The sequence below is a fragment of the Muntiacus reevesi genome, chromosome 4 (assembly GCF_963930625.1).
Source record: "Muntiacus reevesi chromosome 4, mMunRee1.1, whole genome shotgun sequence".
Lineage (NCBI taxonomy): Eukaryota > Metazoa > Chordata > Mammalia > Artiodactyla > Cervidae > Muntiacus > Muntiacus reevesi.
Window position 1 is genome coordinate 37970506 of NC_089252.1, and position 22476 is coordinate 37992981.

At 42.8% G+C, this 22476-nt stretch overlaps 1 protein-coding gene across 2 annotated transcripts in view; it reads left to right on the top strand.

Moving 5' to 3' along the window:
• Positions 1-22476, top strand: part of ARHGAP28 (Rho GTPase activating protein 28) — a 138000-nt gene that overhangs the window by 31755 nt on the left and 83769 nt on the right. Inside the window, exon 1 of one of the 2 annotated variants that reach the window (XM_065932551.1) lies at positions 5697-5922. The exons of the other annotated variant lie outside the window; for it this stretch is intronic. The gene's annotated coding sequence lies outside the window, so the exon portion shown is untranslated. Of the gene's footprint in view, positions 1-5696; positions 5923-22476 lie in introns of those variants that run through there. 2 annotated transcript variants of the gene reach the window in all.

Below are 22476 nucleotides of genomic sequence, written 5' to 3' on the forward strand. Positions count from 1 at the left end.
TTAATAATCATTGGCTCATAGCTGCTAATAGTCAAAGCTGGCTGTTCACAGCTTGCAGTAAACAAGAACTGTTTGCTCTCCTGGACTCAAAGCACACTTCCTCTTGTCAATCATCTTGCTTCTTTCCTTCCTAGGAATCTACTCAGGACCCTTTGTGTTGTGACAGAAGCAATACTTTCACTTCCAAACTTTTTAATTACAAGAAAGAGATCTGTTGAGATCTAGACACATATTAAAACTTATTTTAAAACCTGCTTGTAATTAAGAGTATTAAATAATAATAATTTTGCTGTAATTATGCAAATGCCATGACTTTGGCTGTATTCATTCACCCTTAATTTTCTCTTCCTGCTGTATCTGTAGCCATGCAGTATCTTTCAGGTTTTTAATTTTCACTGGCATAAGAACTTTTGAAGCTGAGGTTATCACACTGGTGAGGCTAGTTTTCACTTATCTATAAATGAATTACTACTGTGTAAAAAGTATAATGAAATCATCAGTCAGTATTCAACATGAATATAGGTAGATTCCATTTCTTCTGCTGTCAATTTTCGTAGTTTGTGTCTTTCAAAGAATCTGTCCATTGCATGTAAGTTGTTGAATTTCTTGGGTTATGGTTGTTTATTGTTGTTGTTTAGTCTCTTAGTTGTGTCTGACTCTTTTGTGACCCCATGGACTGTAGCTCACCAGGCTCCTCTGTCCATGGGATTTTTCCAGCCAAGAATACTGGAGTGGGTTGCCATTTCCTCCACCAGGGGCTCTTCCTGACCTAGGGATCAAACTTGTGTCTCCTGCATTGCAGGAGGATTCTTTAGCACCGAGTCACTGTGGAAACCCATAGTTGTTTATAGTATGCTGTTAATGTCCATTTTCTGTCTTGAGGATTTTTAGGGCCATCCTCTTTTTCTTTCCTAATACTGCTAATTTTTGTCTTTTATCTTCTTGATAAAATAGCTACAGATTTACCATTTCTGTTCATCTTTTCCCAAACCTAGCTTTTAAACAATTTTTCTCTTTCATCTGTTTAATCTTTCTTGCATTAATTTTTGTTCATTCTTATCTCAATTATTTCTTTGCTTTGATTTATTTTAGGCTTAATTTGTTCTTCTTTTACTAGCTTCCTAAGATAGAAGCTTAGGTCATTCATTCTTCCATTTTAATAACCATTTAATTCTATTTAATTCTATAAAATACAAAATAAAGCAATCTCTAAGGATCGCTTTAGCAGTATCCTGCTAATATTGATATGTTGTAGTTTTCTTATTATTCAGTTAAAAATATTTTCTGATTTCCCTTGGGATTTCTTCTTTGATATATGGATTTTTAAAAAGTGTGTCCTTTAACTTTCAATATTTAGGAATTTTCTAGATATTTTTCTTTTCTGATTTCTAAATGAATTCCTTTGTCATCAGAAAACATACTTTGTATGAGTTCCATCCTTCAGAATTTATAAAGCTTTGTTTTGTGATCTGGCATATGATTTATCTTGGTGATACTCCTGTAAACTTAAAGAGAATATATTCTGCTCTTTTGGGTAAGAGTATTCTAAAAGTATCCATTAAGTTGATTTGGTTGATGCTATTTAAGTTTTCTATTTTTCTTGATTTTCTGTTTTATTCTATGTGTTGTTGCTGAGCATGGAGTATTGAACTCTTCAACTGTTACTGGGATTTCAGTTCTAAGAGTTTTTACGTCAACTATTTTGAAGCCTTTTGTTTCAGTGAATGCACATTTAGGATGGTCAGGGTCTTCTTATGAATTTATTTAGCTTTTTATCTTCAAAAAATATTTCTCTTTGTCCTTGGGCATGCCCTTTGTCCTAAAATGTGGAAGTCATAGAGCTGTACTGTTCAGACATCCTTCCCCCAAAGTCGTACACTCAGTCCACAGGCTCAGCTGCCACACAGGCTGTGAAATGAATTCATAAATTCATTTAATTTTCATCAGAGCCCTGGGAAGCAGATACTAGTATGATCTCTGCTTTATCCTTGAGAAAAGTGAGGCTTAGAGGGATGAAGTTTCTGGAAGATCAAACAGCTTGGAAGTGACAAAGCCCTTGACCTGTCCTTCCCTTCTCCAGCCTTGCACTCTTGACCTTTGGTGATCCTTTCTCCTTTACTACATGCTACCGTGTACTCGATGTTTCTGTACCTGTCTCACCAGTTTGTGAATTGATGGAGGATAAGAACCTTATGTCTTTAAAGCGTTTAACTGAGCCCTTACCCACAGCCAGTTGAGGAGGAGGAAAGGAAGGAGAAATACTATCTTCTTCGTTCCTCATTTTGGAAGAGAAATAGCCCTAACCTCTTAGAATTAATTGCCATCAAAATGCATCCTTATCAATAAGATTAATCTTTCAATGTGACTTTATTTTACTCATTCGAGTCAGCTGACAGGAAATGTGCTGTCCTATAAAACAACACATGGCAGAAAGGAAATATTCATTATCATTCTGTTGTCCAGTGTATTATAGCTAGTAATGGTATTCTTTGGGATAATGTGTTCTGTGATATTTGCTCCTGTTAGTCATGCCTATAAGTTCTTGTCCCTTACCAGATTGATTTTTGTGCTTTCTGTAGCATTAGATAAATGTTTATTCAAATGAGATATATAGTCTCAAATAATGATAGAAATAAGCGTAAGGAGACCCTGTAATCAGTAACTTAAGTTTTCTTTTTATTCGTTAACCATACACAATGATATCTTGACTAAGTCTGTTAGTATTAATAACTAGGGCAATAAAACTGTTTTATAGAAAACAGCTAGCAGGGTACATCTGCTTCCCCAGGGAAGGGGGAGAGTGTTAGAACTTCTCGAAGAACTGCTTAAAGACGTTCTTTCTTCATTAGATGAAGAAGAAACTTGACGACCGGATGGTAGTTTTCACAGTTCACCCCCCACTCCCCACAATCATGCATGTTTCTGGAGGCATTTAAGCCTCACTTGATAACCCTCAGTGTTGAATTCACAAGCTCCTTGTAGGCTGATATTTATCACACTGGAAACTACAGGTAAGGTGAGAAAGCCTTGTTGCTGGAAGCTGTCAAAAGTTGATTTAGAAGCTTCTTTAAAATCATTAATTACTCAATTAAAAATTTCTCTAGCATGGGGGGAGCCATGAGAGGAGGAGGAGGAGGGATGTAGAAAGCCTTAACATCAGTGTCTAAAATTCTAACTTAGAAAAACAGAACAGACAGTTATTAAAGGTAATAAATTCTGTTTTTATTTGGTCGTGACTCTGTTCTTCAGAGATTCTTCTTCGCTGGCCAAAACCAGTAGAACTTTCAGGTTCAGTGATCACGAGGCGCTTCCTCATATTTTGAAACTAAAATGACTTCATTCAAAGGGAGCAACTTTAAATCTTGATATTCCACTTTTAACGCTTGTAGAAAGACCTGTGGTAGGACAGCTCTTATTCTGTCTATAAAGCAGGAGCCTGAAAGAGTGCAGAGAAGGAAAGAGAAACTTGGAAGTGGGGTCCTATTTCTTAAGCAAAGCAAGAGAAACCCTTCGAAGAGGGAATTACATTTCACATGACCTTTTAAGATTCAGGATCTTGCCTCTCATGGTAATTTTATAGAATGAACAAATATCCACTCAAGTTGCTTTCTTCTTTACACGTAATAGATTAGTGAGCAGCCATCAAAGAATTGATTTTTAGTCTCTAGTGACCTGAACTAGCTTGACCTGGATTCAGGCAATAATGTGAAGGCTCAAAACTAAATCTATTGTTCCAGGTCCCCATGACCCTCCCGTCTCCAGGCATGTTGTTATGTTATATTAAACATCAGTAGTCGGATCATAAGAGCCACAAGCGACCAAGCATCTCTAGCCTTCTTGTCTGGATAATGCTCTTAAAAAAAATCAGAGTTCTCATCCAATCCCATCACCACCAAACTCCAACTTAAAGGACAGCAAAAGAAAGAGTTTCCACTATGAACAAAAACAGGCCCAAAAACAGGAAGGATTTTAGGAACAAATTAAGCTAAACTTTTTCAGCGAATTAATTCACATTGGATATTGTAACTAGTAGCCGTGAGATAAGAAGTTCGTGGATATTAGTTACAGTATCCAATATGAATTAATTTGCTGAAAAGGTTTAGCTGAGTTTGTTCTTGAAATGGTTCCTCCATGAGTAAGAAGTTTGTGGGTTTCCCTGGTGCCTCAGATGGTAAAGAATCTGCCTGCAATGCAGAAGACCCAGGTTCGATCCCTGGGTAGAGAAGATCCTCTGGAGAAGGGCATGGCAACCCACTCCAGTATTCTTGCCTGGAGAATTCCATGGACAGAGGAGCCTGGTGAGCTACAGTCCATGGAGTTGTAGAGTCGAACATGATAAGACTTTAACTTCACTTCACTTCAAGAACCATCTTAATTATGTATTTAGAACTGGGTGACCTAACAAAACATACACTCATATTTATCTGAAATGTTTTTCAGAGTTCCAACATGTTTTAAAATTCTATCACATTTGCATTTTTCCTGGGATGTTTTTCTATTAAAAAAGTGGCTGTACATTCACTGATGTGATACATATTTGTTACAGGCTTACCATGTGTAGAGCTCTGTGCTTGATTTTGCCCAAAATGTTGCATTTATCTATTCATTTATTTAGCAATTATTTATTGCATGTTACTATATGCTGGTGTGCTGCGATTCATGGGGTTGCAAAGAGTCCAACACGACTAAGCGACTGAACTGAACTGAACTGAACTGAACTGATGTGCAGGAAAGTGTTCTGGGTACTGGGGCTATTGTTAAAAACCAGCATTCCCAGTGAAGTCTTTGACTTTCTGGCAGCCTGGGTGCCAGTGGGGAGGCAGTCAGCACATAGGCAAACAAATGCATATTTTGTGTAATTTTGTATAGTTTATATTTTGTGTAATTTTGGAGAGAAGTGAGGAGAGGTATTTGCTCTTGTTGTTGTTGTTTAGTCGTCGAGTTGTGTCCAATTCTTTTGTGACCCCACGGACTGTAGCCCGCCAGGCTTCTCTCTTTTTATCCAGCTACTAATAATGTTTGTAACAGCCACTGGGCACCTGGATGCCATGATGTAATGACCACATACTCTGACTTTATTGGGCACAGTGTGGGGTCTTTTCCAATCATCTTACGCAGTCCTCACAAGCAGACATACAAAGCACGTGTTACTGATCCCATATATTCAGGCAAAGAAACTGAGACCCAGAGAGATTGGGTCCGTTTCTTTTCTGAAGGCTAGTAAACGACGGTTTTTTTGAATCAAACCCTTACTTTCTTACCATGAATCTCATGGTTTTTCTCTGCGTTTTACTTGAGAGACATTGGATCAATCATCCACACAGTCTTTCCTTTCTACACTTCAGGTTAAGAAACTTTCAGGAGTTAGAACAACTTTTACCAGATGACAACAGGTATAGGTTTTGATTTTGACTTTCCCCAAAGTGCTTTTAATAACGCCTCATGTCTACTTAGCGGAGAAGAGAAGGAAAGGGAAAAACCATTTCAAAAAATCACCCTTGCACACAGCACAGGTTTGTGTAAATCTCAGCCTTCTCCGGGCTGATTACACTCTGCATGCAGTCTTCATTCGGAAATGGATGAAAATTTGAGCCGGGACACAAACAGGAAGGCTCATTGGTCTCGCAGGCACCACCTCTTTAAATAGCTCGCGTGCGCTGGGAATTGTTCTTCACTCCGAGGAGAGGCTCCCTCGCAGCGCTTTGTTTCTCTGGCCCGCAGAGCTGGAGGCAGCCGCGGGACAGATCCTGGCTCCCACGTGGAGAGAGAGGCAGAACTCTGCAGGTGGTGGAGGGGGTGTGTGTGTGCAGTGGGCCGGAAGATGCCTCCCCACCCCTGGGCCGTGAGGACACCCGGCCATAGAGATGTTTTGAGCGTCCATCTCCCTTGATAGTATTCATGACACTCTTAACCTGCTAAGAGGTAAGTTTCAGAGCACTTCCTCAATTAATATTTTGGGCTATAGGCTTCTTTCTGCTGACTGATTCCCCCCCCCCCCCCCCCTTTCATTTATGAGAGGCAAGGAGAAAGCAGACAGTTGTTGTAACTTTTTTGTTTGTTTTAAATCCATTTTTCAGTGAATGCATGGGTGGGGCTTTTTTTCATTAGATTATTGGTGCATAGTGTTAAGTGACAGTAAGTGGTTAACTTTTTAACCTTTCACTGTTTTTGTTATGGTGTGAATGTAAGTTTCTAAAGCCCAAATATAGAAGGGAAGTAGGTACACCCTGTTACTAATTTGAGAAGACTGGTTAAAATGGGATCTTAATAGATGCTTAAAAATGAATGACTTGGAGGTGTTTTGCTTCCAGTTCCTGTTTTTGCCTGGGAGTTTAAACTGATCTAATCTTTCCAGATGATTATCTAATCTTAGAAACATCTGCCGAGGGAGACTCTATTACCCAAGCAAGCTCTTCCACCCTTTAATGGAATTAAAACATTTCTTTGGTGGGGCTACCAGTCTTTCCTCTGATTTCAGTGATGGGGCAAATGGCTCCAAGGGGAAATGGCTGAGTGTCTTGGCCTGGTTCATAGAGAAGACACGTGGGTGAGAAAGAGGTTCTCATTTTGTGCCTGCCTGCCCTGATCTGGTGTGGGGTTTGTGTGACTGCCTCTGTCCATTTCCTCTGATCTTTTCCTGCCCTCTTTCTGCTCTTTTCTTAGGCAGCTTCTTTGAGACATTGGTGCCTGGGTTAGAGTGTACACGCAACACCAAAAATTCATCTGATTAATCGCAAGTAGAGGGTCTACTTCAAGAAACACAAGTGCATGCTCTCCCCAGGAAGATTTCCATGGTCTGTTTACCTCGTTTCATGTTTAACTCTTAGAGCACTGTGACCCATACAGCCACGTGTCAAGGCTCCTTACTGCACTTCTGTTTTCTTTTTCTGCCTTTTCTTGTCCTCTGTGTTGTCTTTTGGGGGAAAGTGAAGAATCAGGAACGATGGTTTTGTTGTTTATTTGAAATTCATTTCCTTTGAATCGGATTAGAATCATTTGCTTCACTGTGTTTTGGGTTCTTTTTATTTAAGTAGCATCATCTTTATATTTTGCAAGTCTGTTTTTTTGTTGTTTTTAAATTGTTTTACTAGTGTTATTTTGTCATCAAAGGTAAAGTCTACTTTGGCCTCATTGAGACTTCTTTTTAGATTAGAATGTGGTAAGAAAGGCTGCTTAACTGAAATACTGTCTTTGTTTATTTTGTTTATTTATTTTTATCACAGATTTCAGGGGGGTAGTAAGCATAACCAAGGTTCATAACGGGATAAATTTTCAGCATGATATCTAGGATTGTGGAAATAGCTTGATGCACTCATTTATTTGTGAAAATAAAGTTACATTTTTGTGCTTTGATGATTATTACTAAATAAAGAGTATGTAATTTTGAATCTTAGAAGTAATAAGGAATTGGCTTTATATTTATAAATAGGTTTCAGTTTCACAGTTCTGTGGTTTCACTGTGATCGCCCCTCTAGTTCTGTATCTAATCACAGCCCTGCCCTCTCTGTATGTGTTCTATCTTTACAAATTTGGTAACGCCCTGGTTAAACTCTAAGCCCAGGGATGAACTGAAGAGCAACTGTGCTAATCAAAGGCAAATTTAACAAGATACGACTTCTCTTTAGATTTGAAAATATATAAACAAAGGACTTAATTTTTATGATCCTAAAGTTTTAAAAAAAATCAGATGGAAAACAGAACAACAACGCTTAGGTTACCGAAGCAAGCACAATTTTTGCAGATAAGGAATTCAGAAGGCAGTGGGCATAAGAATGCAAGGCTCTAACAGCCAAGGTCCCAGCAGAAATCATCTGAAAGGTAATAAAATAGCTTAGAGGATGAGAGGAAATCAGTGCCCGTCTGCAATAAGCTGAATGATGAAGTGAAGTACCAGATTTACTGGAAGGCCTCCTACTGACCCCAGCTGAGCTGAGTGCAGGAATGTGTTTCAAAGCCTGGTTAAACCCCCGGAGGTAGTGTTCTGAATCAGCCTTGCTGACGTCAACACAGACCCTGCCTGGAAATCTTCCAGAAGCAGGGAGTGAAGGCAGCTCAGTTGAGATGTGCACTATTGTTACAGTAAAGACACGGGAGGTAGAGTACTGCCTTCTTGGGAGACAGAACGCAAAAGCCTTTCAGCTCACTCTGAAGATGTTGTGCAACCTGGAGGTGAGACCGCTGACAGAGAAACCAGCGCTGACCATGGCCCCCAAGTGCTTGTCTAAACAGAAGGATGGAGGAGCGAGAGAAAGGGACTCGTTTGTTAGTGATAGAGAAGCCTGTGGATCATCGAAGGGGGAAAAACTATTGAGACCATGTGAGTGCTGATGAGATGGACTTCCATCGCTAGGCAACTTGAGTGATGAATTAATAATAAGCTTACAAAGCTTAGGTCCCAGACAGACTCAGGTCTTATAAGTGAGCAGGGTAAACAGGTCTTATTTCTGTGAGCTATGAAGCTCCCTGTTACGCACTGTCTGTTTGTTAGATATAGACAAGTAAATGAACACAAAGACTTCAACTGTTTTTCTTTCTCTTATGAAAATAGGTAGTAAAATTGAGGTCAGATATGCAAAAATCATCTCCTGCTTAAATGCAGTTCTCTGTTTTAGATCTTCCAGGAGTCCAGCAATCACTAGTTGGGACATGAAAAGTCCATTATTTTGCTTTAAAGGACAGAAGGTTCAGTATCTGTTATTTGTGTACTGAAGTGGTATTTAACTATGAAACTTCTGGAATATGTAGGTGATAGTAGAGTTGTTTTCACCCTGTTTTTCTTCTTGTTCCATGAGTTGTAATGCTAATCCCAAAAAGTGCTTCCGTAAACTTGGAGAGGAGTCCTGGAGTTATGGAGACAGGAACCCCATGCCAGTCCTGCCTGCTGAAGGTAGTTAGAGAGCCTGGTGTCAGGCATCCACAGGAGTGACAGGAATAGTCAGCCAGGGGCTTTGTAGCAATATAACTGTAATTATTATGAGGCCAGCAGAGCGTGTGCGCACTTCAGAAGATTCTTCTTGTGCAATAGCATGGTATGCATCAGTTGTCTCTCATTCTTTGACAACCTCAGATGATTCAGTAGTTACGAATATTTTGTGCTTCCCAGGTGGTGCTAGTGGTAAAGAACCTGCCTGCAAGTACAGGATACCTAAGAGACTTGGGTTCAATCTCTTGGATGGGACGATTCCTTGGAGGAGGGCATGGCAACCCACTCCAGTATTCTTGCCTAGAGAATCCCATGGACAGAGGAGCCTGGCGGGCTATGGTCCATAGGGTCGCAAGGAGTCAGACACTACTGAAGTGATTTAGCCTGCACACACACATGAATATTTAAGTGTATTTTAGTTCAAATATCCCAGGATTTATCACTTGACCCGTCTCTGTTTGCTGCTGCTGCTGCCTCTGCTGTCCTCCTCTTTGTCCTTCTAACAAAACAAAAGGCCTAAAGCATAGCCTCCTTTTGAATTAGGCAAGTCTGTGGAGACCCCTTACCAGTAAGAGGTTGCAGCCCCTTTGAAGTGCATTCTAATCTATGAAATAGAACCCAGACATCAATATTAGACAATCCCATCCTAAACTTTTTCAGGAAGTAGTATAATTTCCAGAGTATCAGAAGGGTCTGAATGGGAGCTTCAATTTCAGCATCAGTCTTTCCGATGAATATTCAGGGTTGATTTCTTTTAGGATTGACTGGTTTGATCTCCTGGAGTTTGATTGACTGGAGTCTCCAAGGGACTCTCCAGAGGCTTCTCCAGCACCATAATTCGAAACCACACACGTCCTTGGAGCCTTCTACATGTCTGCAGTGCGTCCACAGCATTTCCACATGTGGTGTGGCTTCTTGATGATCTCTGTTCATCCACCCTGCTCTGAATTTAGTCCTGGACATCAGTATCCTCCTCCCATCTGGTGCCCAGAGCAGAATGTCAGTTCTGCTGCATTCAGGACAACTGTCTCCCCTTTCTGTCTGTACATCTATGGGACTTAAGACTCAATTATGTAGCTTTCTTGGCATCCATGTAATGATCTTGGCTTGTACTGACCTTCCATTTGGCCAACATCTCTTTGTCTTTTTCACATGAGGTCTACTCATGCCAGAAAGCAGTCATCCTAAACATGTGCAGCTGAAGTTGCAGAACTTCGTTCTCATCCCTATTAAATTTCATCCTGTTAGCTTCAGTCCCTTAGTCCTCCCAATGGAGAATGCCTTGACTTTGGGATTTTTATCCCCAAATATCCTTTTATAGAAGTAAGGAAAATGATCTTCTGAGAGAAAAAAAAAGTTTAATCTTTTAAAAAATTCTAATAACTCTTCCCAAAGACTGTCTCTGCTCATGTCACCTTGTTGAGGGAAACTTTAGAGACTCTTCATGGCCTAGTGGTTAAAGGCCCAGAGCGCCTCTCTGTGGCACCTGAAGGGTCTTCCCACTGTGCCTTCTGGCACACCACTCGCCATGGTGGGCTCCTTGTCCACCCCATCCTCTTTCTGCACCTCCCTAGCTCTGTGGCTTTGTTCACCTGGGGCCCAGAATTCACACATGCCTCTCTCTGCCTGTCTGAATCCTGCATATCTTCTCCTTGAGGTCTTCCCTGAACTTTAATAGGGAGTCATCTCTCCTTCCTTTGAGTTCCTGACGTGTTGTCCAAAACTCGTAGCATTTACTGGACTCTACTTTATGAGAGCAGAGTGGCATGGTGGTGGAGAGCAGAGACCCCGAGAATGAACGGTCTGAGTGCTGTCCGGACCGAACCCCTTAGCAATGGTGTAATCACGGGCACAGGGGCATTTCTCCCTAACCTTTGGCTGTTGCATCTGTAGAATGCAGACACTGGTACCTACCTTATAGGGTTGTCAGGGGAATTGAAACAGTCGGACACGACTGAAGTGACTTAGCAGCAGCAGCAGTACCTTTTAAAGCACTTTCGGTGGTGTCTGCTGCATAGTAACTGCTGATAATTGTTAACTGTCTCTGTCGTTTGTTTGTTCAGTCGCTAAGTTATGTCTGACTCTTTGTGGCCCCATGGACTGCAGCATGCCAGGTTCCTCTGTCCTCCACTGCCTCCTGGAGCTTGCTCAAACTCATGTCCATTGAGTCAGTGATGCCATCCAACCATCTTACCCTCTGCTGTCCCCTTCTCCTCCTACCTTCAATCTTTCCCAACGTCAGAGTCTTTTCCAAGAAGTCGGCTCTTCCCATCAGGTGGCCAAAGTATTAGAGCTTCAGCTTCAGCATCAGTCCTTCCAATGAATATTCAGGGTTATTTTCTTTTAGGATTGACTGGTTGGATCTCCTTACTGTCCAAGGGACTCTCAAGAGTCTTCTCCAGCACCACGATTTGAAAGCATCAGTTCTTCGGTGCTAAGCCTTCTTTATGGTCCAGCTTTCACATCCATACATGACTACTGGAAAAACCATAGCTTTGACTATACAGACCTTTGTCAGCAAAGGGATGCTTCTCCTTTGTGGCTCAGATGGTAAAGAATCTGCCTGCAAGGAGGAAGACCTGGCTTCAGTCCTTGGGTCGAGAAGATCCCCTGGAGAAAGGAATGGCTACCCACTCCAGTATTCTTGCCTGGAGAATCCCATGGACAGAGGAGCCTGGCAGGTCAGGCTACAGTCCACAGGATCGCTAAGAGTCAGACAGGACTGAATGACTCACACTGTCACTTTCACTTCATCTAGGTTTGTCCCAGCTTTCCTTCCAAGGAGCAAGCATCTTTTAATTTCATGACAGCCAGTTTTACTGAAGAAGCTCAGAATAACTCATGAACATGATTTTTAAAAAATTTTCAAACCATGAATATCAGAGGAAATAGGTGTGAATCTGTGGAGACAGAATATTGGCGAGGAACAGCATTTTCCCACAGAGCCATTGTGAGATGGTCTCCAACTCGAGCCAGCACACAGATTTTTTTCCTGCTTGCAGTCAGATATCAGCCACCATTTTTATAAGCACTGTGCATGCTTACGGGTATCAGGGAGTGCAGGTAGTCTGGAGAACATAGCCTCAGTGTTATGAACTGCTTATCAACATTGTAATTAAAATACTTAATTACTCAAAACCTAATTTTAATCTGTGTGCCTGTAGAATCATGCCAGTTTGCATTTTGCTTTATATAGTGTGATAAAAGAAATTGCAAAACATTGTTTTCCCTTATTCCCTTGGGAAAAAACATCACGGTCGAGCAATATCAGAAACTCATGCATTTAAAATCTTTTGGTGTCGTGGGGAGCAACAGTCTTTAGGTAGATAACTCACTCTGACCTTGGTAATTATTGAAGGACTCCCAAGAATCTTGTATTGGGTTAAATAGTGTGGAGATGTTAAAAATTATAAGATGAACTCTCTATATTCAGATTTATTTGGAGATATAGCACATAGTAAGTAAAATAATAATGTATAGCGTATTATATGAAAGTTCTGTACTCAGTGAATTAGTAAGTCAGTGGTATAGACAAGTGGACATTCTAAGAGCCTCAACAGGGTAATTATTAATTGCTACAAATCTGTTTCAGTTTTTTCCTCAAACTATCAAGGCATTCTATAGACTGTAGAATACAAACGTTGAGGACGTCATAAACCAACTAACACTAATATATTTGTACAAAGTGTTTCCTTTTTGAAAATTTGCTGAACGTTAAATAGTAGATATGGATATATCTGACGATGAAGAGGATTGTAATAGCTAACACATTTTCTTAATTCTGATGGTAACATTGCAATATTGTTCCATTTTTTTGAGAGGAGGAAAAATTGGGTCTCAAAGTGGACACATAGTGTATTATATGAGTAAGAGGTAAATCTGTGATTCAAAGTATGTCAGTCCAAATGAAAAGCCCTGTTTCTTAACCACTGTATTCTCCTGTCTCTACTGATGCCTATTCAAGGGAATCTAAGAGCAGATCGTTATGGCCAGACCTTAGTGTATATGATTGGAGTGGGGCACAGAGATGAGTCTGAAACATGAGCTAAGGCAGGTTGTAAAGAAACTCTTATAAAAACTAATGAGTTTGGAACATCCTGCCAATAGTAGAGAATGCCTCATCAACTGATGATTAACAAGAGAATAGCATCATGTAACTTTTGTTCTAGCAACTTAACTTTTGCAGGTGTATGTAAAGGATATTAAACTAGGAGGAAAAAATGAGAATTCCCTGGTGGTACAGTGGTTAGAACCCTGAGCTCTCACTGCAGGGGGTCTGGATTCAGTCCCCGGTTGAGGGATTAAGATCCCGTAAGCTGTGTGGTGCGGCCAGAAAAATGGGGGGAGAAAAGATCTTGGGAGTCAAGATAGGTGGTGCAATAGCCAAGATGTAGTCTAAATGTGTGCACTGGATACGCGTCAACATCAAGGAAGATGGATTGAGAGATGTGTCTGAAGTAGACTCGCCCTGATTTATGGACCCATCCAGAATGGAGGGCAAAGAAGGGGAATATAATACAAATGGCAGGGTATGTAGTGATGTCATTCCTGAAGCTGGGGAAAATGAGTGACTGCAGTTGGGAGGGACTGAGTTCTGCACATGAGTTGCAGGTGAAGGAGAACATGTGTGTGCTTAGGTGCTCAGTCATGTCCGACTCTGTGACCCCACGGACTGTAGCCCACCAGTCTCCTCTGTCCATGGGGATTCTCCAGGCCAGAATACTGGAGTGAATTGCCATGCCCTCCTCCAGGGGATCTTCCCAACCCAGGAATCAAACCGGAGTCTCTTGCATTGCGGGTGTATTCTTTAACCATCTTGAGCCACCAGGGGAGCATACCAAAGGAGAACATACCAAAGAAAAATTTGACATCCTGAAAGGCCAGAGCTCAAGAGCAACCAGGCCAAGATTAGTGGTCTTCAGCCTGTGAGTGTTGCCATGACAGTGGATAAGGTCATGGGGAGGAGCTGGGGATGCTATGAATAGAGAGATGCTGAAAGAGGATAAAGGATGCAACCCAGGAAAGACACCACCCTTGAAGGTAAGACTCTCCTCAGCAGTGTGCCGATCTGGTGGCTACATCGAGGACTCAGATTAGATGTAGGTATTTCCCAAACCTCAGTCAGCATGATTGCAAGTATTACAGGCCTCCTTCAGGGGAGCTTCCTTAGACAGTGACTAAGCCATTGGCCGTTGATCTGTACTAGTTTCACTTTCAGGGAACTGACTCTGAACTCGGGGAACAGTTTGCTTTCTGTAGATTGACTAAGGGTTGGGATCATCTGGAGATATGTGTAACTCACTCACAAATTGGTTGTTAGATGTCCCAGCTTTTCTGTAGGACATTCGAAAATAAAATTTGCATGATCTAGTTTTAAAATAAGTTAGCACGGTAATGAAACCCACATGAAATGATGGATGATTCCTTAATGAGTTCCACGTTCCTTCTCAAATGTCCTGGAAACTTTATTGGCAGCTTCCAAGTCCTAAAAATTCAAGAACGCTTGATTGCAGTGTGGCGTGCTCTTCCAGTAATGAGCGGTAACTGACCTAAAACTTGGTCATATCGTCCCTTCATAGGCCACTGCTTTGCAATGACCACTGCATGAGAAGCACTAATGCTGCAGGTAGCCTGCGGGGAAATGCCCATGGGACAGGGCAAAGCCTTCTGGCTGCGAGGTCCTACTGCCCAGGGTCGAAATCTCAGACCTTCCCCTTACCAGCTTGGAATCCTCAGGCCAGCGATGGACTCTCCTTAAGCCTTTGTAAAGGAATTAACGACAGTTCCTGTAATATTTTTCATGGGCTTATTGAAGATGTTCACCAGGTATTTTACCCACTTTGGGCAAGAGAGTATTGTGTATAATTACTGGCCGTAAGTGCATGCTGACTAGAGTTAGTTTCTCTCTTTTATTCTGTTTTAGTATGTTTGTGAGTCTTGTACTATCTGGGAATGCTCTAAGTTTCCTGAATGTAGTACAGCTCCTACCTGGATGGTCCTGTAAGTAATAGAGTCTCTGGTGTTAAGGGACATTAGCCTGTCACAGCAGTTCATTCTGACAGGTTTGGAAGACTATACTTTATCAGGGTATCTCTCCCTTCCTCTTACAGAATCATCACTTCACATCTCTAAGCAGAATGCTGGCCTAACTCTGCAGCTTAAGCAGCGGTCAGAAGCTCTGAGGTGCTGGGCTGAAATTCTGTTATGATAATTTTTTTTTTCCAGTCCAGGTCCAAAGCTTGCTTACCCAAATGTTCCAGTAGAAGTGTTTCCTTTAATGTCCATGACTTGGAATCATGCAGACATAAAGGGTCCATCCTGTTCAGTTCACTTCAGTTCAGTTCAGTTGCTCAGTCGTGCCCAACTCTTTTCGGCCCCATGGACTGCAACACTCCAGGCTTCCCTGTCCATCACCAGCTTCTGGAGCCTACTCAAACTCAAGTCCATTGAGTCAGTAATGCCATCCAACCATTTCATCCTCTGTCGTCCCCTTCTCCTCCTGCCCTCAATCCTTCCCAGCATCAGGGTCTTTTCCAATGAGTCAGTTCTTCGCATCAGTGACCAAAGTATTGGAGTTTCAGCTTCAGCATCAGTCCTTTCAGTGAGTATTCAGTACTGATTTCCTTTAGGATTGACCGATTGGATCTCTTTGCAGTTCAAGGGACTCTCAAGAGTCTTCTTCAATACCACAGTTCAAAAGCATCAATTCTTCAGCACTCAACCTTTTTTATAGACCACCTCTCACATCCATACATGACTACTGGAAAACCATAGCTTTGACCAGACGGAATTTTGTTGGCAAAGTAATTTCTCTGCTTTTTATTAGATGCTGTCTAGGTTGGTCATAGCTTTTCTTCCAAGGAGCAAATGTCTTTTAATTTCATAGCTGCAGTCATCATCTGCAGTGATTTTGGAGCCCCAAAAAATAAAGTCTGTCACTGTTTCCACTGTTCCCCCATCTATTTCCCATGAAATGATGGGACCAGATGCCATGATCTTAGTTTTTTGAATGTTGAATTTTAAGCCAACTTTTTCGCTCTCCTCTTTCACTTTCATCAAGAGGCTCTTTAGTTTTTCTTTGCTTTCTGCTATAAGGGTGGTGTCAACTGTGTATCTAAGGTTATTGATATTTCTCTAGGCAATCTTGAATCCAGCTTGTGCTTCATCCAGCCCAGCATTTCCCATGATGTTCTCTGCATATAAGTTAAATAAGCAGGGTGACAATATACAGCGTTGTCCTACTTCTTTCCCAATTTGAAACCAGTCTGTTGTCCCATGTCCAGTTCTAACTGTTGCTCCCTGACCTGCATACAAATTTCTCAGGAGGCAGGTCAGGTGGTTTGGTATTCCCATCTCTTGAAGAATTTTCCACAGTTTGTTGGGATCCACACAGTCAGAGGCTTTGGCAAAGTCAATAAACAGAAATAGATGTTTTTCTGGAACTCGCTTGCTTTATCGATGACCCAACAGATGTTGGTAATTTGATTTCTGGCTCCTCTGTCTTTTCTAAATCCAGCTTGAGCATCTGGAAGTTCACGGTTCACGTACTGTAGAAGCCTGGCTTGGAGAATTTTGAACATTACTAGCGTGTGAGATGAGTGCAATTGTGTGGTAGTTTGAGCATTCTTTGGCGTTTCCTTTCTTTGGGATTGAAATGATAACTGACCTTTTCCAGGCCTGTGGCCACTGCTGAGTTTTCCAAATTTGCTGGCATATGGAGTGTAGCACTTTAATAGCATCATCTTTTAGGATTTGAAATAGCTCAACTGGAATTCCATCACCTCCACTAGCTTTGTTCGTAGTGTTGCTTCCTAAGGCCCACTTGACTTTGCATTCCAGCATGTCTGGCTCTAGGTGAGTGATCACACCATCGTGGTTATCTGGGTCATGAAGTTATTATTTTATAGTTCCTCTGTGTATTCTTGCCAACTCTTCTCAATATCTTCTGCTTCTGTTAGGTCCATACCATTTCTGTCCTTTACTGTGCCCATCTTTGCATGAAATGTTCCCTTGGTATCTCTTACATTCTTGATGAGATCTCTAGTCTTTCCCTTTCTATTGTGTTGCTCTATTTCTTTGTACTGATCACCGAGGAAGGCTTTCTCATCTCTCCTTGCTATTCTTTGGAACTCTGCATTCAGATGGGTATAACTTTCCTTTTCTCCTTTGCCTTTCGCTTCTCTTCTGTTCTCAGCTATTTGTAAGGCCTCCTCAGACAACCATTTTGCCTTTTTGCATGTCTTTTCCTTGGGGGGGACATCCATTTTGCCTCTTAAATTTCTTTATCCTGTTAGTAGGCTGTTAAAAAATCAAATGTAGTTTGGATGCAGATATTATTGAAGGATGCACCATGTATTCATATAGGTGAGTGAGTGAAAGTCACTCAGTCATGTCTGACTCTGTGACCCCATGGACTGTACAGTCCATGGAATTCTCCAAGCCAGAATACTGGAGTGGGCAACCTTTCCCTTCTCCAGGGGATCTTCCCAACCCAGGGATCAAACCCAGGTCTTCCGCATTGCAGGCAGATTCTTTACCAGCTGAGCCAATCGTATATCACGTTATCTGGGAAATTTCCGCAAATTGCAGTATTCAGATGGACATGGGAGCTCTGCAAAGCAAGCAGAAGTGTCCTCCTCGGGCTGCTGATCAGCGCTGTGGAATTTCCATGATAGAAAATGAATAATAGTGCTGGCAAACTGGGCATTTTTAGGAATGGAAACCATTTATCACATTTTCTTGGATAGAGCAAGATTATGAGAATCTATACCATTGCACAAGTTGGTTTTTGCCAACCGAGTATGAATACTGTGTTTATGTTCAGAGCTCTCCATGCTGTTCTTATCAGAGTTCCACAAAATTTCAGCATGTGGCTCCCAGGGTACAGTTATACCAGGATCCCCAAACAGCTGTTTTATAAATGAGGTCTGCTATGGTGCTAGAGCAAAGGTCACATTCAGTCACAGAAATATTTTCTTGCTCTCGTGAAGCATTTTGACCATTATCCTCCTTATCAGGATGAGATGGTTGGACTGCATCACTGACTCAATGGACATGAGTTTGAATAAACTCTGGGAGATAGTAAAGGACAGGGAAGCCTGGCGTGCTGTAGTCCACAGGGTTGCGAAGAGTCGCACGCAGCTTGGCAACTGAACAAGTCCTTATCAAGAAAGATGTTTATTTAGGGATGAAAATCCATTAGTAGTGCCTCTGACAGTTATTTATCGCTTCATAATTACTCTGGCTGGTGTGAAGTTTTCTAACAACTCTCTGGCAGAAACGCAACCATCCCTCTACAAGAAAAAAGCCAGGGTGTCACTCTCAGGGAACTCAAAAGCCCCCAGCTTATGTAGAAGAGATCCTTAAGAACTGGGACAGTTCAGGAAGCTGCAGCAGGAATACGAAGCTGTATTGAGAGATAATTGTGAAGAAAAGGCGAGCAGAAGGGTCCGGTCTCGCCGGGGAGCCGGTTCCAGGCAATGCTGCTGCTCACAGCACCTGGGCTGGGCCTGCGAGACCCTTCCAGCTCTGAGTCAGAGCTCAGGTGGGACTGAGATGAAGGCCAGAGGGCCAGCCAGGATCTGCTTGTCCATTGCTGGCACAGGTCAGGCCACGGGGCTGCACTTTCTGGATAGGATTTGACCTTCACTGAATATTCACATAGAACATCTAAGCGGTTGGAGGCTGAGAAAAATCAACCACTTGTAATGCATATGAACTTCACAGTCACAGGATATAGCGTTCATTATTCCTGGCAACACAGTTTGTATTCTAACTTCAAGCCCCCGTTTATGACAGCAGAAGAAATGAATCGAGTCATGGCCACAGCCCATCCACCCCATCTGATTTCGGGCCAGGTTGCTTCTGGTTAAGGGTCAGGAATATTCGGGATCCTTCCCCTCCCTGCTAGTGCTATAAGCAGCGCCTCCATAGGGGCATCAGGGACCTCGGTTCTGGACTCCGCTCCCCTCTCCTGACTTCCTGGGGCCCGGAGCTGACCCTGACCCCAGTGGACTCGGAGGCAGCGCTCCTGGGATGCAGGCGTGGATCTGTGGGCACACGGTGGCTCCCACCTGGCTTCCTGGTCTAAACTACCTGCTGGGCATCGCCCGCCATCAGGACCTGTACCTCAAGCCAGGAGTGTCTTGTTAGACATAGAATCAGTCAGTCTCCTCTTTCCATCTCTCAGCTAAAATTGGCATCTTTCAGCAAGGCAGGGAACCCCTGAGCCCATCCGCCTTAGCCCCCCAGGCTCCGCTCTCCAGATTCTTCTTGCCCTCTCACAGTCTCTGCATCTGCCTTCCTTAATGACTAAAGATGGGAAGCAGGGAGCAAGCATCCTCCAAGAGCCTCCCAGACTTGTAGGGAGCCTGTGATCCCGACTCTCATCTGGTGCGTGGGGGCTTTATTCTGGGGATTGGACGCGTCGCGCAGCCTCTAACTGCATATAGTGCTTTTTTCTTAAGTCTTCCCTTTCCCCCAGTTTGCAGTGGGGTGGTAAAACAAACAAACAAAACTCGTTCTGCCAGTTCATATTTCTTTTCAAAACTATTTCTGTCTCTCATTTGAACTAAAGCCAAGAATTTGGAATCTTTATTTACTGGTTTTCTTTTTTTTTTTCCCCCTTCTGACAGTTCCCCCTGGGGCAAGTGGTAAACTAGCCACCTCATATCTCTTGGAATATGGACTTAGGGAAGGAGGTGGAGGTGGCGAAGAGGGGACGCTTTCGTCAACGATATATCATAACATCCTGGCAAAGGGCAACCAGATCTGACTCATCAGTCGAGGTCCAGACTGGATTCTCACTTCCTTGGGAGCCCAGCCATCTCTGACTGCCCTCCACACTCGAGAAGGACTGCTGTGCTTAGCACTGACCAGGACTGTATCATATCCCCCAGGGTTGGGAGGTGACACTGTCTTTTAGTGTGAAAGATGCTGGTTTTTCGCATGTTGAAAATCCATTTAATGAGGATGTAGCTTTTCCCATTTTTTAGTGTTTTCCTGAGAGCCTTGATTAGAGCTCTCATGAGGAACCATGTGTATATTCTCTGTGTGTGAGTATAGATGTATACACACACACATATATAATTTTTATCATATGTCTCTAACAAACTTCTGGTTGGATTTTTTTAGGAGCTAGCATTTACGATGCTTATTGTTTCTTATTTTCCTCAGGCCTGCTTTCTTCCCCATATCTTGAAATTCCACCAGTGATATTGCATCTAACTTTTAAAAAGGGGTTGGAGGGTTTTAGACAAAGTTTCTCTTAAGACTAGAGTGAAGGCTGGTCTGCTTGCCTGCCCCCAGCCCCAACCTGCTGGTCCTGTTTCTCTGAGGGATCCTGGGGCCCCTCTGTTCCTAACTCCCTGGGCTGGTCTTGTAATGGCTTCCCAGGACTTCATTTCTGCCCTTGCCTCAGGCAGTCAGCTTGTTTTTCTTTTATCTTTAAAGCTGCCCCTGTTTTCCAAGCCCCTTGAGAATCTTCTCCTCTTAAAGATTGCCTACAGAATCAGCACAGACTCTCGCAGTTTTTCTCATGTAGCCCCCTTAGACAGGTCCGGACTCCTGTTTTAAGAGTGTTTACTTTGAACCACAGGAAATAGTGACTTGCTAGGTGGTTGAAGTTCCTGGTGTTCGCTGGCTCCCTGTGCTGGTCACTCCGTCCTCTGTTCTTCGCTCTGGGTGGCTCTAGAGGCTCATCCCCTGGTCCCCTGGTCCTTCAGTTGCGTCCAACCAGTGGGAGGCAAGGGAGGGGATCAGAGGATGGGAAGGGAGTGAGGCTGGGATCTCCATTCTCTGTCCTTGTCCCTGGGAGATGCTTTAGCTCCTCCTTTCAAGATACCCAGGAACATATCGTTTTTCATGACCCTGGGCTATTGTTCCTGTTCCAGCCTCGAAGTTCTTCGGTCCTAGTAAACTGCCTCTCCCTCCCTTTGCCGCTTTTGGTCTGGGGCTTGTGTTGGCGCATCCTCTTGGTTCCAAGTCCTAAGGTCCTTAATCTTCTCTTGTTGGCGTCCTTGAATGCTGCTCACATTAGGGCTGCTCAGTTAACCTGTTTGAATTTGCTTTTTCTACTTCTTGCCACGACCCCAGTTGAATTCATGAGTTACAGACATTCAGAGCACAGGTCCTGAGGCAGCCTTGCTGCTTGAGGTGTGTCTGAACTGTGGACCAGCGCATCTGTAATCCCCTGGGAGCTTGTTAGAAGACCAGGCTCTAGGATTCTGACTCAGACTTCCTCAATCAGAAGCTTCATTCTAGCAAGATTCCCAGGTGGTTTATGTGCACCTTAGAAACTGGGAAGCCTTGCTCTAAAGGTAAGTTTCTTCTCGGGAAGTAAGTGGCCAGGACCCCGGTTGGGTTGAGGCTTGTTACTCTGAATGTGGTCTCCTTCATTTCATTAGAGGGACAGTCTACAGCTCTCCTGGCTCCTCTTGTCCTGCTTCCAACCTCCTCATCCTGAGCAAAGCTCACATCCCTCTTATCCTCTTCTTACTTGTTTATGGGTATTGCACACATAGGGCTTCCCTAATGCTCAGTTGGTAAAGAATCCGCTTGCAATGCAGGAGAGGCAGGTTCAATCCCTGAGTCAGGAAGATCCCCTGGAGAAGGAAATGGCTACCCACCCAGTATTCTTTGGTCCACTCTCAGCCCATAGAATGTCAGTGGGAAATTCCATGGGCAGAGGAGCCTGGTGGACTGCAGCCCATGGGGTCGCAAAGAGTCAGACACAACTTAGCGACTAAACCCCCGTCACCATTGGACACATTGTCAACCTTAGGTCCTGTCTAGGTGTTAAGAATACAAAGAATAAGATGACATCTCCTTGCTCTGAACTGGATTTAGTGACGGAATGAAGACTTGTTCACAATCAGTGTGTAGACAGTAAGAGGTACATGTTTGTAGCAGAGACGGGAACAAAATGTGGTGGTAAAAAGGCCAGAGTATCAAAACTGCTGAATGTGAGGAAGTCTGCCTATACAGTTCTATGAAAAGCCTTGTGTTTTCCAATTTTAGTCACATTTGAAAGTCCTGAAGACAGATATCCAGTTGTAATTCCCTGTCCTCAGACTTCATCCTAATGTCACTTTTGACAAATAGCAGCGTCTCTCCCAGGACCAGCCAAGCAGTCTGCCAAGTCAGTCTTGTTTGTACTGAGGTGGCTGCTGAGCAGCAAATGCCCACAGCCAGCCAGATCCCTAAGGACATGAAGGAGACGATTTTTTTCTGAAAGGAAATTCACGAAGGAAAAACCAACTGATTACCTCCTAAGCTGTTTTTGGAATTAATTTCAGTGCTTGTTAAAGAATCTAAATCTCCCTTTCATATGGTTCTCACTGGAGTTCCTAATGAGGCCCTCATCCTCTGTCACCTGTAAGCAGCTCTCCCACTCAAGACTGCATAATTCATGTAAATAAAATAACACAGATGCCAAATTTTCCAAGCAGAATGGGGAGGGGGCGATTTTTATACCATTATGATTTTTCAAAATAAGAAGTATCGACTTTGGACTATGAATATTGATTTAACCATTCATTCATTCATCCTCTCTT